We start from the raw sequence: 12,790 nt of genomic DNA, 5'->3' as shown, positions 1-12,790 counted from the left end.
TACAGTGCACATTGGTGTACAAGTATCTCTTTGAGCCTCTGTTTTCAGTTCTTTAGGGTTTATACTTAGAGGTGAAATTGCTGGGTCATAAGGTTTGAGGAACCACCAAAGTGATCTTTTCCACAGTGGCTGCACATTTTACATTCCCACCATCTATGTATGAGTCTTGCAGTTTCTCAGGTCCTTATCAATGTTTGTTATTTTCCTTTTTTTGTTGTTGTTGGTGGTTTTTTAAAGAAAACCATCCTAATAGGTATGAAGTGGTATTTCATTGTGATTTTGGCTTCCATTTTCTTTTCTTTTTTAAAGATTTTATTTATTTATTTGACAGAGAGAGAGAGATCACAAGTAGGCAGAGAGGCAGGCGGAGAGAGAGGGGGAAGTAGGCTCCCTGCTGAGCAGAGAGCCCTGATGTGGGGCTTGATCCCAGGACCCTCAGATCATGACCTGAGCTGAAGGCAGAGGCTTAACCCACTGAGTAACCCAGGTGCCCCGGTTTCCATTTTCTTAATGACTGGTGATATTAGGCATCTTTTTATATACATTTGTATATATTCCTTGGATAGATTCTCTGTTCAAGTTCTTCACTCCTTTTTTAAATAGGTGATTGTCTTTTGGTTTTGACTTGTAAGAATTCTTTATATATTCTGGATATTAAACCTTTATTAGACATATGATTGCAGATGCTTTCTTTCATTCCCTAGGTTATCTTTTCACTTTAATCATGATGTCCTTTCATTTGCAAAAAATTTTAATTTTCATGAAGTTCATTTTAACAGTTTTTTTCTTTTATTGCTTGTGCTTTTGTTATCATATCTAAGACTCTTGCCTAATCCAAGGTCAGAAAGATTTACCCTCATGTTTTCTTTTAAGAATTTTATGGCTGGGTCACCTGGGTGATTCAGTTTGTTAAGCATCTGCCTTTGGCTCAGGTCATGATCCCAGGCGCCTGCTCAGCAGGGAGCCTGGTTCTTCCTCTCCTCCCAGCTCCTGCTCTCTCTTGCTGTCTCTCTCTCTCAAATAAATAAATAAAAATGTTATGGCTGAGTCCTTATATTTAGATCATTTTGAGTTAATTTTTATACCCGATATGAGGTAGGGCTCCAACTTTGTTCTTTGGCATGGGAATATCCAGTTGTCTCAGCACATCTATTGAAAAGGACAAGGGGCGTTAGAGAGGAGTAGGGAATTTGGGTAAATTGGAAGGGGAGGTGAACCATGAGAGACTATGGACTCTGAAAAACAGTCTGAGGGGTTTGAAGTGGCGGGGGGTGGGGGGTTGGGGGTACCAGGTGGTGGGTATTATAGAGGGCACGGCTTGCATGAAGCAGTGGGTGTGGTGAAAAAATAATGAATACTGTTTTTCTGAAAATAAATAAATTGGAAAAAAAAAGACTTTTTTTTTTTTTTCCCCGCATTGAGTGGTCTTCAAAAAACATTTGACTTTATGTGAGAGAGTTTATTTCTGGGCTTTCTATTCTGTTGTTCTATATGTCTATCTTTATGTGAGCTCTACACTGTTTTGATTGCTGAACCTTTGTGGTAAGTTTTGAAATTAGGACATATGAGTCTTCCAACTTCTATTTCATGAATTTGAGGATTGTCTTCCATTTCTGCAAAAAAAGGCTGTTGTGATTTTGACAGAGATTGAATTGTAGCTGTAGATCACTTTGGGTGGTTCTGATGTCTTAACAATATTAAGTATGCCAATTCATGAACAGAGGTTGTCTTTTCATTTATTTATTAATTTTCAGCCATATTTTATAGTTTTCAGATATAAGTCTTCCACCTTCTAAAATTATTACCAGATATTTTCTCTTTCTAGATACTATTGTAAACAGAATAGCTTTATTAATTTCCTTTCCAGAATGTTTGGTTTTAATAGATTGAAACATCTCATTTTTGTGTGTTACTCTTGTACCCTGAAACTTTGCTGAAATTATTAGCTATAGTACCTTTCTTCAGGATTCCTTGACACTTTCTAAATATAGGATTATATCAAATTGCAATTTCAAATGTCAATTTCTTAGTAAATATAGGGTTGATCATGGTTTCTCTTTTTTCTTCGGTAAGCATTGGTAGTTGTGTCTTTTAAAGAGTTTTTCCTTTTTCATCCAATTCACTGAATTTATTGGCAATGTTTGTTCATACTCAGTCCTAATATCAGTAATTAGAGCCTTTTCTCTCTCTTCTTTTTCTTTATCTGTCTGGTTAGAGGTTTATCAGTTTTACTGATGTTCTCAAAGAAAAATCTTTTGATTTCAATGACTATTACTTTTCTGTTTTCTGTGTCATTGATTTCCAGTTTGATCTTCATCACGTTGTTTTGCTCACTTTGAATTTAGTTTACTGTTCTTTTCTAATTAAGGTTAAAGGTCATTGACTTGGGACCATTCTTCATTTCTAATGCATGAATTTAGTGCTATAAATGTCCCCATATGTTAATGGAATCCTACATATCTGTGTTCTCATTTTCATTCAGTGCAAAACATTTACTGATTTCCTTTTTTAGTTCTTTTTGACCCATAGGTTATTTAGAAATGTGGTATTTTGTTTCCAAATATTTGGGCATTTTCCCAGAGTTCTTTGTTATTGATTTCTAACTTAATTCCATAGTGGTGAGAGAGAACTATGTTAAATTTATTCATACTTATTTTATTACCTAGAATATGGTCTCTCTTTATGTGCTCTTTTAAGTATAGTGTGAATTTTGCTTTTGTTGAGTGGAATGTTCTATAAATGTCAAGTAGGTCATTCTGGTTGGTGATACTGTTCAATTCTTCTGTGTCCTTGCTAACTTTATGCCTGTTTGTTCTATGAATTATTGAAAAGGGCTATTGAAACCTCTGAGTATAATTGTGGATTTATCTATTTCTCTTTGAAGATCTACAAATTTTGTTTCATTTATTTTGAAGCTTCGTTGTTTGGGGCATTTTGACTCTTTTATCACTATGAAGTGACCTTCCTCATCCCTGGCAATATCCTTTGAGCTGGAATTTACTCTGTCTGCTCTAGGTTTCTTTTGAGTAGCTTTAACATGCCCACATTTTATTTTTAACCTGTGTGACTTTGTTTTTGAAGTCCATTTTTTATAAGCAACATACAGTTGGGTTTTGCCTTTTTTAAAATCCTTTTTTATAATCTCTGCCTTATAATTGGGATGTTTAAAGGTTTTGTGATTTAATGTGATTTAATGTGATTACTGACATAGTTAAGTTTAATACTATAATATTGATATTTGCTTTCTCATCTTTGTTCTCTTTTTCTATTTCTTTTTTTCCTCTTTGTCTAATTAGCTATAACTCTTTGTTTTACTGTTTCTGTAGTTACTTCAGAGTTTATAGGATACATCTTTAGTTTATTTCAAGTGATGTTATTCCACTTCACAAATAATAAAAGGACTTTGCAGTGGTATACTTCTATTTCTTTTCTGGCAGCCTTGCAGCCTTTGTACTATTTTATCTGTGTGTTAAATACACAATACCTTGTTATTTTTTGTATTTATACATATATTAAAGAGAGTCATAAAATTTAAAAAAAAACTTATATTCTTACCCATGTAGTTAACATTTTCTGTGCACCTCCGTATTTTGTCTAGATTTCCAAATGATACCATTTTCCTTCTGCCCAAAGGACTTTAACATTTCCTGGTAGTGTGGTTCTGTCAGTGATGATTTTTTTTTCAGCTTTTGTCTCTACAAAAACACCTTTGTTTTTCTTTTTGAACTATATCTATATTGGTTATAGATTCTAGGTTGACAGTATCTTGTCTTTCAGTGCTTCGAAGATGTTGCTCACCTGTCTTTTTGCTTTTATTATTTCCAATGAGAAGTCTGCCATTATTCTTATTTTTGTATCTTTGTATATAACACAACTGCTCTTTTTTTAAAAGAGATTTATTTCTTTTAAAGAGAGAGAAAGAAAGAGTGAGGGAAGGGGGCAGAGGGAGAGAATTGTAGCTGTAGATCACTTTGAAAAGGGCTATTGAAACCTCTGAGTATAATTGTGGATTTGTCTATTTCTCTTTGAAGATCTACAAATTTTGTTTCATTTATTTTGAAGCTTCGTTGTTTGGGGCATTTTGACTCTTTTATCACTATGAAGTGACCTTCCTCATCCCTGGCAATATCCTTTGAGCTGGAATTTACTCTGTCTGCTCTAGGTTTCTTTTGAGTAGTGCTATAAATGACTGCTGAGCACAGAGCCTGACACAGGGCTCAATCCCTGGACCCCAGGATCATGACCGGAGCTGAAATCAAGAGTCAGAGACTTAACTGACTGAGTCACTCAGGTGCTCTTAAGATTTTTTTTTTTAAATTGTGGGTTTTGGATAAATTGACTAAGGTGTAACATTGTAATTTTCTTTGTCATTTTGGGCCTTGAAATTCTTGAGTCTGCAGGTTTATGGTTTTCGTCAAGTTTGGAACTTTTCAGCCATTACCATCAAAGTTTTTTTTTTGTTTGTTTTGTTTTTTTGTTAATATCTTCTTGTTCCTTTGAGGACTCCAAATACTTAAGTATTAAGATGCCTTTTGAAGTCATCCCATAAATCATTGACATTCTTTTCTCTTTGGTTCTTAATTCCCTCTTTTTTTTTTTAAGGAATTTTTAAAAAATATTTTATTTATTTATTTGACAGAGAGAGAGACCACAAGTAGGCAGAGCAACAGACAGAGAGAGATGGGGAAGCAGGCTCCCTGCTGAGCAGAAAGTCCGATGTGGGGCTCCATCCCAGGACCCTGGGATCATGACCTGAGCGGAAGGCGGAGGCTTAACCCATTGAACCACCAAGGAGCCCGGTTCTTTGTTCTTTTTGATTTCACTTTGAATCATTTCTATTGCTATCTTTCAAGTTCACTATCTTTTTGGGACACCTACATGGTCAGTTAAATGTTTGCCTCTTGGTTTTAGCTCAGGTCATGATCTCATAGGCTGTGAGATTGAGGCCTTCCCTGGCTCTACCCTCTGTGGGGAGTCCACTTGAAGATGCTTTCCCTCTGCCCCTCCCTGCAACTTGTGTGTACACATGTGTGAGCTCTCTCTCTAAAATAAAAAATTAAAAAATAAAAACTAAAAAACTTTAAGCTCTCTGTCTTTTCTTTTACAATTTCTAATCTTATTTATTTTTCATCTCCAACACTGAGTTTTTATATCTAGAAATTCAGTTTGGGCCTTTTTTTAAACTTCGATGTCCCTATTTATATTTTGATCATAGGAATTCTAGTTACAATTACTGTTTTAGTGTCCTTTCCTGCTAATTTTAACATCTGTGTCTCTTGTGAATTTTAGTCTATCTTGTCTTATTTATTGAATAAATATAGTAAGTAAATAAATAACTATAAGTAAATATATTAATAAATAAATGTCTTTATTATTGAAATAAGACAGTTTCAACTGATGTGTTCATTTTTCTCACGATAGGTCTTATTTTCCTGCCAGATATTTGGAGTTCACTTTACTGGGTGCTGCCTCTTTTCATGTTTCTATAAATATTCTTAAGCTTGAGCTTCAGTTACGTAACTAAAAATAGTTTGGTTTGTTGGGTGTAATTGAAGCAGTAGGCCTCTAGAGCTAATTTTTCTCCACTCCTGAGTCTTCTATCAGTGCTCATGGATTTTTACTTTTTCTAGTCTGTGTGCTGGGAACAGGCACTGTTGTGGGATGTGTGTGAGCCCAAAACACCGCTCCCTCCAAACCTTAGATTGTTCTTTCCCATCTGCAGTGGCTCTTTCACATGCGTGTGTCTGTCGTCTTTGATGGATTCCCGAGGGGGACTGTCCTCAGGTTCCCAGGGTTCTCTGTGCACTTCTGTCTTCCCTGGTACTCTACACTGAGAGCTCTAGCTCTTGGTCTCTACTATTGGATCTAGCTCCTCCATGGAATACATCAACCAGCTGGGTTCCCATGCCCTCTGTCATGACCTGTACAGCCTTTCAAAAGCAGTAATCTGGAGTGAATGGGTGAATGTAGCAACTCACATCCTTTGTTTTCCCTCTCAGATATTACTGTCCAAATGTTCAGTGTCTTGAATACTTTTGTTCTATATATATTGTCTGTACTCTTTGTTTTTGTTGTTTTTTCTGACTGTAGATTAAGCCAATCTCTGCTGCTAAGTCTTTACTAGTAGCTATAATCATGAACTTTATGTTTTAAAATCTCCCTTCTTGTTGAGGGTGCTTTTCCCATAAATATTGTGCTTGTCTTTCAACTCACTTTCAATTCAGTTATGCATGCTCAATCTCTTCTCCTGAATAAGACACTTAGTTCTGCAAGGAGAGTGCCCATGGCAAGGATGGCCCTGCCTTCACAAGGGTTAGTCACAGGGGCGTGCTAAAACAAGTACGTGGACTGCTTTCATCTAAGCAGGAGTCAGTAAGACTCTTAGTAACTTGATGGAAGGGAACTCAGAAGTTAAGGATGGAAGAAAATCATTTCTACAGAAGAGGACATTTAAGAGTCTTGAAGGATGACTCTTTGGTTGACTCTATACTTTCATTAGTGTAGGAAAACTTCCCATTTGAGTAACACTTTACAATTGGAAGAGTTTCATACTCACTATTTCTTTTAAGGAGATATATGGACTTTGGAATGCTTGAAAGAACCTCCCCTGGCATAGGATACAGCTTGAATAAGGGTAAGGTATCAAGAAAGCTTTGGCTGTATTTAGAAAAGAGTGAGTTCTCCAGGTGGATTATCATATAGATGGATGATGGCATCAGGCACAAATTCTGTAGAAAAGGTCAGTTGGGGACCATTTTGTCAAGGCAATGAATGACAGGTAGAGACATTTATACCTCATTTCTTAAGAAGCAGGAGCCATTGAGGGAAGCATGGGACCAAATGATAGAAGCCCTGTGTTCTGAAATTAACTTAGAAATAGGGTATGATAGGAATGAGGAATGCAAAGAGAATAAAAGTAAGGAAACAGAAGTCTATCTCTTCTTCCCTCTTACTGAGCTTTCTTTTTGAACCTCTGTCATTCATCTTGTTGTCTTGAATGCACACTAAGGAAAGGAATTGACTGTATGCAGTCAGTAGTTCTGAGTGGCTGCCGTTACAATTTCTTTTTAAAAATTAAAATAAGACAATTGTTGGTCCTGGGGTCATAATTAATACACATGATCACTCTCCTCTGCCACCTATTTCATATTCCCTTTACCTTAGCCAGCTCATCTGCTGGTCTAGGTCTGCTTGGTACGGTGACCTTTGTTCCCAATGAGCTCTTGGTCACTGTGCTGTTGTTGGCGATGGTTGCCATAATTGAGCATTAATTGTCACCCATTATGGAAGCACCAGGGATGGCCTAGCACATTCTCTAAATTTCAAATATGCTTGTCCCTGCCCCAGTGATGTAGCAGCAGCCCTCTCTACTCATGGTCTTTAGGAGCATTCTTTTGCTGTTGGTGTTCTGGCGTGAGGAGCCTGTGACTGTTACCTATCACAGGATTCCTGGTGGGAAATTATTTCACTCTAACTCCATTTTCCTCCTCCAGGAACCAGGACTTCTAGTCCACCATAACCTAAAGGTGAAGGGACCAGAAACACTAATTCCCCATGATGGCCCCTGGGATTGATAAGGAGAGGGGCCATTCTACTTCCACACCTTTTTAATTTCAATAGATGGTCCCAGTCATCCAAAGCAATTGAACTCAATAGCAGTGTGTGAGAGTTCACTTTGCACCAGTTCCTCGTTAGTACTCAGTACTTTTTATTGCAGTCATCTGATGGTATGTAGAGGTATCTCCTTGTAGTTTAATTTGTATTTTTCTATTTACCAAGGATATTGAACACCTTTTCATTTTATCTCACATAGATGCTACCTTTGTAACATCCCTATTAAAGTCCTCTAATTTTCAACTAGGTTAGCTGTCTTTTTGTAATTATTTTCTAGGGGTTAATTATATACTCTCTTATCAAAGTCCTGTGAAGATTTTTCTTCCATTCTATGGCTTGTCTCTCCACCCTTTTTATGGTGTCTTTTGATTAAGGTAAGTTATTAGTATTTCTGTAAAACAATTTATTGGTCTTTTTCTTTATGACTAATTCCTCTGGAGGTCTGTTTAATAAATTTTCCCTTATTCTGATATCATGAAGATATTCTGTAATTTTCTAAGAGCTTTGTTGTTTTACCTTTCACAGGACCACAATCCACCTAGATTTGATTTTTGCAGATTCTCATCTGAGATCAAGTTTCACTTCCTTTTCCCATATGGATGCTCAATTATCCCAAAATCATTTACTGAAAAGATATCCTTTACCTAGAGTAATGCCACCTTATCATAAATCAGATAACCATATATATTCATGGCTTGTTTGGAGAACTCCTGTTCTGTCCTGTTTATTTCTCTAACCTTACACAAGTACTACAGTTTTAACTACTGTGGCTTTCTGATTAAGGCCTAATACCTGGTAGAGATCTTCCTCTCACTTTGTTCTTCTTTTTTTGTTCTTCTTCTGATATCAGATCAGAGTATCTGCTCTTCATGGCCATTTACCTTTTCATTTTTTTTTTAAACTAAACTTGTTCCCAACTCTAGTTCCCAAAGATGTTGGGTATTTTATTGTGATTACATTGAATATATTGATAAGTTTGGAGACAAAGTAGTTGATAGTTATAGTTTTGAGTCCTCTAATTCATATATATATAGATATGTCCATATCTATCTATCTATATAGATAGATAGATAGATAGATATCCCCTTATTATATCTCCTTTAATCTTTCTCAATAATGCTCTGTAATTTCAACATGAAGAACGTGCACATTCCTGTTAGATTTATTCCTACAAATGATTTTGTAAGCTTGTTATAATGTGTGTATAAATGCAATATGTATGTTCATTTTCAAAGTAGTAAATGCAATACACAATACACACACATATGTATATATGTATGTATGTTTGCATATGCAGTCTGCATATGATGATCTTATATCCAGAAATCTAAACCCACATATTAATTCTAACGAGTTTTCTGAAGATTATTTTAGATTTTCTATACATATAATCATTTTGTTTGCAAATGATGATGGCGTTATTCCTACATTTTTAGTTATTCATACTTTTGGTTCTTTTTCTTACCCAGTTGTAATGGCAAGGACCTCCAATTCAATGTTAATAGAAATGGTGATATCAGATATTCTGTCCCTGATACCAGTCTTTTTTTTTTTTTTTCCAGTGGTGGGAGGGACAGAGGGAGAGAGAGAATCTTAAACAGGCTCCACACCCAGCACAGAGCCTGAAGTGAGGCTTAGTCTCATGACCCTGAGATCATGACCTGAATTCAAATCAAGTTGGATTCTTAACTAACTAAGCCACCTAAGCACCCCTTGATACCAGTCTTAAAGGGTAAAATTTGAGCTTTTTACCATTATATGAAATATTTCTTTAGGCTCTAGCTGAATACATTTTATAGATTAAGGGATTAAGGATGATCCTTTTTTTTTTTTTTTCTTTTTTCTTCTCCTCTAGGAAGCATTATCATGAACTGATGGTGAATTGTATCAGACGGGTTTTCTGCTTCAGTTGAGGTGGTCAAATTATTTGTTTTTTTCCCTTTTGGGCTAATGTGGCTGATTACACTGATTTTTTAAATGCTATTACCAACTTCGAATTCTGGAACTCTATCCACTTTCCTAATGTACTATCTTTAAAAAATATATATATTTTATTTATTTATTTGACAGAAATATCACAAGTAGGCCGAGAGGCAGGCAGAGAGTGGAGGAGAAGCAAACAGGCTCCCTGCTGAGCAGAGAGCCTGATGAGGGCTCAATCCCAGGACCCTGGGATCATGACCTGAGCCAAAGGCAGAGGCTTGAGCCCACTGAGCCACCCAGGTGCCCCTGTACTATCTTTTAATACATATTTAGGCTCAGTTTGCCAGTGTTTTATTAAGAATACTGGGGCGCCTGGGTGGCTCAGTGGGTTAAGCCGCTGCCTTCGGCTCAGGTCATGATCTCAGGGTCCTGGGATCGAGTCCCGCATCGGGCTCTCTGCTCGGCAGGGAGCCTGCTTCCTCCTCTCTCTCTCTGCCTGCCTCTCTGCCTACTTGTGATCTCTCTCTGTCAAATAAATGAATAAAATCTTTAAAAAAAAAAAAAGAATACTTTCATAAATAAGATAGGCTTATAATTTTCTGTTTTTATAATGTGTTTTGGATTTTGGTATCAAGCTCATAGTGGCTTCATAAAATAGGTTGGGAAGCATTCTTATCACTAGAAAAGTTTTATGAGTGTTATTTCTTCCTGACATATTTAGTAAAATTCATTGGTAAAACCATCTGAATTCAAATTTTTTTTTGTGGAAAGATTTAAATGATCTCTCAATTTATTTAATGCTAAATAACTATAATGTATTTTTTTCTACTATAAATTGTAGTTAATTTGCATTTTTCTAGTAATCTGTCCTTTTCATTTAAATTTTCAAACTTATTACCCAATTTCTCTTGTCACTTTTCTCTTTGACCATTTAGAACTGTATTCCATAATTTCAGAGCAAATTTTTTGAAGAATTTTCTTCTTATTTTTGATTTTGCTTTAATTAAATTCTATACTAAATATGTTTTTGAAATTTGTTACTTGCTTTATGGCTCAGAATACGATCAATATTTTTAAATGTTATGACTGCCCTTGAAAAGACTATGCATCCTATAGTTGTTGAGTGCAGTTTTTATTTATGTCCATTAGAGTAAATTTGTTAATAATGATGTTCCAATTTTTTGTACCTTCCTGGTTTTCTTGACTGTTTGTTCTATCAAATACCAAGAAAGGGTATTTGACCCCTGATCAAGATTGTGGATATCTTTATGTCACCTATGTTTCTATTAATTTCTGTAAGCTATAATTTTGACTTATTTTAATTAGAAATATGTAAACTTATAATTATTTTTATTTTCCTTTATTTTTAATTTAAATTTTACTTAGTTAACATATAGTGCAATATTGGTTTCTGGAGTAGAATTCATTGATTCATTGGTTATGCATGACACCCAGTGCTCATCAAAAAATTGCCCTTCTTGGGGCACCTGGGTGGCTCAGTGGGTTAAGCCTCTGCCTTTAGCTCGGATCATGATCTCAGGGTCCTGGGATTGAGTCCCACATCGGGCTCTCTGCTTGGCAGGAAGCCTGCTTCCCCCCTTCTCTCTGCCTGCCTCTCTGCCTACTTGTGATCTTTCTCTCTGTCAAATAGATAAATAAAATCTTTTTTAAAAAATTGCCCTTCTTAATAACCTTCACCCATCTATCCCATCCCCTGCCCACCTCCCTCCATCAAACCTTAGTTTGTTGTTCTCTATCGTTAAGAGTCTCTTATGGTTTATTTCCCTTGCTCCGTTTCCTCCCCTTCCCATACGTACATCCATTTTGTTTCTTAAATTCCATATGTGAGGGAGATCATGTGGTATTTGTCTTTCTCTGACTGACTTATTTCACTTAGCATAAAACTCTCTAGATCTATCCATGTTGTTGCAGATAGCAAGGTTTCACTCTTTTTGATGGCTGAGTAATATTGCCGTGTGTGTGTGTGTGTGTGTGTGTGTGTGTGTGTGTTGTATGTGTTCTTATTTATCCATTCATCAGTTGATGGAAATTTGGACTCTCTTCATGGTTTGGCTATTTTTTATAATGTTGCCATAAAGATAAAGGTTCACGTATTCCTTCAAATCTGTATGTTTGTGTCCTGTGGGGAGATACCTAGTAGTGCAATGGCTGGGTCATAGGGTAGTTCTATTTTTAATATTTTGAAGAACCTCCATACTTTTTTCCAGAGTGGCTACACTAGTTTACATTCCCATTAACAGTGTAAGAGAGTTCCTTTTTCTCCACATCCTCACCAACACTGTTGTTTCTTGTGTTAATTTTAGCTATTCTGGCAGGTGTGAAGTGGTATCTCATCGAATTTGTATTACCCTGTTGAGGAATGTTGTTGAACACCTTTCCTGTGTCTGTTAGCCATCTGGGTGTCTTCTTGGGAAAAGTATCTATTCATATCTTCTGCCCATTTCTTAACTGGATTATTTGTTTTTTGGGGGTGTTAAGTTTCCCAAGATCTTTATATTTTGGATACTAACCCTTTAACTGATATGTTGTTTGCAAATATATTCTCCCATTCTGTAGGCTGCCTTTTAGTTTTGTTGACTAACAAACAAACTAAAACTAGTTAGTCAACAAACAAAACTAAAACTTTAGTTTTGTTTCCTTTGCTGTGCAGAAGCTTTTCATCTTAATGAAGTCCCAATAGATTCCTTTGCCTTTGGCAATGTATCTAGTAAGTTGCTGAGGTCAAAGAGGTTGCTGCCTGTGTTCTTTCTCCTCTAGGGTTTTGATGGTTTCCTGTCTCAGATTTACGTCTTTCATGCATTTTGAGTTTATTTTTACCTATGATGTAAGAAAGTGGTCCAGTTTCATTCTTATGGATGTGGCTGTCCAATTTTCCCAGCACATTTGTTGAAGAGACTGGATGTGGCTATCCAATTTTCCCAGCACATTTGTTGAAGAGACTGTCTTTTTTTCCATTGGATAGTTTTTCCTGTTTTGTCTAAGATTAGTTGACCGAGTTGTGGATCTAATTCTGGGTTTTCTATTCTATTCCATTGATCTATGGGTCTATTTTTGTGCCAGTACCATACTGTCTTAATGATTACAGCTTTGTAATAGAGCTTGAAGCCAGAATTGTGATGCCTCCAGCATTGTTTTTCTTTTTCAGGATCACTTTGGCTATTCAGGTTTTTTTGTGATTCCATACAAATATTAGGATTATTTTTTCCAGCTCTTTGAAACATGTTGGTGGTGT

The 12,790-nt window shown here is 36.1% G+C and overlaps 1 protein-coding gene across 1 annotated transcript in view; it reads left to right on the top strand.

Moving 5' to 3' along the window:
• ATP10A (ATPase phospholipid transporting 10A (putative)) overlaps window positions 1–12,790 on the top strand; it is a 214,176-nt gene that overhangs the window by 119,930 nt on the left and 81,456 nt on the right. The gene's annotated exons all lie outside the window — the stretch shown is intronic.

Source organism: Neovison vison, chromosome 13, assembly GCF_020171115.1.
Source record: "Neovison vison isolate M4711 chromosome 13, ASM_NN_V1, whole genome shotgun sequence".
NCBI classification, from domain to species: domain Eukaryota; kingdom Metazoa; phylum Chordata; class Mammalia; order Carnivora; family Mustelidae; genus Neogale; species Neogale vison.
The sequence above is the reverse complement of the archived record's forward strand: the minus strand, read 5'-3'. Positions and strand labels throughout refer to the sequence as shown.